The sequence below is a fragment of the Sebastes fasciatus genome, chromosome 1 (assembly GCF_043250625.1).
Source record: "Sebastes fasciatus isolate fSebFas1 chromosome 1, fSebFas1.pri, whole genome shotgun sequence".
NCBI classification, from domain to species: domain Eukaryota; kingdom Metazoa; phylum Chordata; class Actinopteri; order Perciformes; family Sebastidae; genus Sebastes; species Sebastes fasciatus.
The window spans coordinates 28,546,257-28,550,586 of record NC_133795.1 but is presented as its reverse complement, the minus strand read 5'-3'; positions in this window follow the sequence as shown (position 1 = coordinate 28,550,586).

The window sequence follows — 4,330 nt, the reverse complement described above, 5'->3', positions numbered from 1 at the left end:
TGATGCGAGTGATGTGATTTCGCCCTCTAGTGGCTGAATGAACAAAAACTTCAAACTCTTCAGGTGTATTTAGGAGCTTCAGCCACAGTGTGGCAGCATCACCCCAAATATTTAACTTTAAACATGCACTATCTGCAACCATCTTGGACTCTATTCACTTTACACTTACTTTACACTATACATCCTATATACCACTTTATTGACTGCACATATGTACATACTATATTTATTTATTGACGGACTGCACACACTACGTTCACCCATTCACTCTGTATCTTTTATATCTCTATTTATTGTTTTTATAATTTTTGTATACCTTTACCTCTCCTGTGTTTCACTCTGTTTGCTGATGTTGCTGCTTTGACACCTGAATTTCCCTCCGGGGATTAATAAAGGTTCATCTTATCTTATCTTATCTTATCTTATATCTGTTTACTAGTTTCTGTTCAGCAAGCAACTCCAAATGTGAGCTACCAGAGGAATGAGAAGCAAGTAGAAATGTACCTTTTGCCATAAAAACAAAAATAATAATATGAAAACTGTTTAGTTTAACAGAAAAAATGTGGAAAGATGGACACAATAGGCTACTTACTAAGCAACAAATTACCAATAGGACTTTTGATAATGCTTTATCAACATTGTTGTTGTTTTAACAGTGCTTTTATTAAGTTTTCTAAAGCACCATATAGCCATACATGTAAACATGAAAAAAAACAACTTCACAGATGACTTCACTCGTTTGCTGCTCATCCATCTATTAGACGTTTTTCAGTCAGCCATTAAACCCAGGACTAGTAAGTGACATTAGTCTGGCTTTCAGGCCTGTTGTCAGAGTGGTCTAAAGATGAAAGTTTCCTTGGAAGATAGTTCAATGAGTGCTAATTAGATCTGTTTCCTGTGCCTTGCAGGCTGCAGATTAGTTTACTATCGATGGCGCTCCAAGAGCGACCATTAGTTTGGGGAATACCTCAGTGGAGACATCTCTGGCGGCATGACTGATACTCTGTGTGGAAAAGAAGACTGAATAAAAACACAGCATCGGACTTCATTTTGGCTGAGAAAAATAGATTTCAGCCTCTTTAGGCTCACCGCACGCAGGCAGCTGCCACTGTGGTTCCCAAAATGTAGCAAAATTAACAAATCTAAACACAAAAACATTTCTCCACTTTGCCTGTTGGTTCGATTGGTTCTTCCTGTAATTTATAAATTGTGTTATGTGTCTTATTGAATTTCCCCCCTTTCTCACACAGAGCTAAATGTTTAGTATGGATTTTCATTAGAGGCAATGGAGTAAAAGCTCTGTTAGCAAACTATCTTTGAGAGAGTGGAGCGCCCCCGGGCTGATAGTGCAAACCAACACCTCAGGAACATACAATGCACAATAGCCACTGGACAAAAGGAGACTAGAACAATGGTTTCCTATCCCTGTCTAGCATGTTCTGCTGGCAGAGCCAGATAGAGTTGTTTTCCGTAATTTATTATAGTTTTGTAGATTCATGCTGGCTTGTACCTGATGCATGCTAATCATAAAACATACTGCAGAGATCTCTATAGAGAAAAGTGACACACAGGTGTATTTTGCTCCTGTGCTTTAGTACATTTTCAAGTTCTAAATCAGTTATGAATACAAATTTAAGTCTAGTTTTAATTACTATACATCAGGTAAAATGCAAATATCTACAACCACATAGCTCTAGAATCATCCTAGAGTTTTTGGTATGCCAAACGTAATCTAAAAATGCTTGTGTTGAAGCTTTGAGTCACTTGAGTGGATGGATAAAAGCGTGTTATTTACACTAGTCATATAGTCCATATCACAGCTTCCATGTATAAGAGAGATGTGTGTTGTCACAGCTCAAATACCACAGAAGCAACCTGAAATGACAACAAAATGAGAATGAGGTGACGGTTTTGTTTACTTTATTGTTTGTAAAAAAAAAAAATAGAGGTGATTTCACATTGCAAACTGCATTTTAATTTCAAAATGAATGTGATCCTGATGTGTTCAAATACTAAACAAAAGTTTGCAGTTCATTCATTTTTTATCAGATGAGATTTAAACCACCAAAAAATTGCAGTAGGCAAATAGCAAATAAATAACCTGTGTCATTTCCGATCTAAAGTGACTGCAATCCAAAGCCAGAATGTGTCACTGCCAGTACCTATTAGATCTCCACTGTGTTGATCTCCATCCTCTCCTGTTTTACAGTTAAATCTGAAGAGTTTGCACAGCTGAAATGCAGCTTCCTCTTCCCCCAAATCTCCCCCTCCGACTGACCTCCCTACCACACATATCTTCCTGGCCTGCTGTGGTGCTACCCGGCACGGCTGACCCAAAGAAAACCCCAACCACCAAGCGCCCCATCCAACCTCATGTTTATACTTGCATGATGAGTCCAACCTGCCCAATCAGACTTCCACTGACTGGCCTTGAACTGAAACCGTATACATCTTAACCATCTCAGCCATCCGAAGCAGCCAGTGGAGACCGAGGCCGCATTAATTGCACGGACCGGCCCTGGTAGTGCACCGAGTCCAATGCATTTAGCGTTTCTAATTGGGAAGGAATTGCTGTGTTTACATTGGCGCTAGTTGATAGAGCTGGACCCTTAGCCCTGCAGCCGACCGAGCTAAAGCCCTATGAAGGAGGAAAACCAAACTGCGTAGTCCCTGAAATCTCTCTGGACAGATCTGGAGGGAAATTATTTGGAACAGAGTAGAGGGATATTTACTCAATTAAGGGGGATGGTGAGGAGGTGAATCTTTTTCTTTTAACATAAACAGTGTAATTGGGCGCCTTTGTATTTCTTGTTCCCATGGTTGTTAATGCAGTAGCTGAGAGGAAGTAAAGTTGGACCAAAGCTGTTGCCCCAGCAACAGAATGGCAATAAAAAGGTCTATAGGGCACTAATTTGATCAGTGCTGTTAACTAGAGTAATGCCATGCTGTGAGACTTGTTTTTAGTGTGTACTAGATAAAAACTATAATCTTGAGCATTGTTGCAGCTAATAAACATTTTCAGCAATTAATCTGTTGATCTTTATTTTGAAAAGTTATTAATCATTTACTCCATAAAACGTCATGTCAATAAAAATCAATAAATATAGCCCCATGTGACATCTTAAATTACTTGTTTGTTTTTTTTCCAGCTAGCAGTCCAAAACCCAAAGAGATTGAATTTATAATTATATTAAACAGGAAAAAGCAGCAAATCCTGACATATGAGAAGCTGAAGCAAGCACTTTTGCTGGATTGATTTGTCAAAATTACTGATAATCAATTATATTCTTAATTATCTATATGGACAAATTGATTAATTGACTTTTTCAACCCTAATCCTGATCTCCACATGTCATGTGCAACCCTTTTAATTTACTAGTATCATGAATTAATCCAAGTATTACACTAATAGAAAGCCCTGGAGCACAGAGATCCTATGATCCAAAAAGGGATAATATAATAAAAAAGGCTGTCGGGAAGACCTGTCGTAATTTCCTGTAACAACTACAGTGGATGAAGTGACACCATACCACTCATAAGTATTAGAATTTAGCTGCAAATTTGACCCTCGCCACAACATTTCCCCTCAATAAAATGCCTTCTATACGAACGAATATTTTATTTGTGATTTTAAGTCGAATAGGGAACACCGCCGCCGCTGCACTCAGTCAGCTCTAACACCATGTATCGAGCCATGTGCAAGTTCATACCTAACATATAATGAGAAATCCAAAACCCTGGAAAAAGCACGCCACATCCAACATGAAGACTGCAACGGGCTACCACACACACCAGTCGACCACAATTATTTTCTCATTCCTTTTTCTGTTTATGTTGAAACTCGCATAGCTGAAATTATGTCAGTTGGAAACATTGCCCGTAACTAATTTTTCTATCCTCTTTGTCTGAGTAGTATACGAGTGTGATTAACCCACCAGAGCTTTTGTCACTTGCTGATACAGGTTTTTGATAGCTCGTACTGTAGTGCACCCCATGTAGTCTGGCATTAAGCATTAAAGAGGGAATTTAATTTTTATTGTCACTGTTTATATCATGATCAGGATAAAAATTCCAAAGAGGATTATGATTTATTATTTTAGGTGATGCCAATTGGATTTGGAAACGCTTTAGATGAGTCAGCAGCAAGGAAATCAGGTTGTGTCTGTATCTCCACCAGCTTCCAGGGTCTGACTGTTGAACAAAAACATGCCCAGTGTTGCCATGATTCCTCCAGCAGATGATTGCGGGCTCGTTGCACCAGCCTGCTGTGTGACAGTTTTAATCCACTGGCTGCTACTGAAGTGTACAGCTCAACATTTTATTTACCACA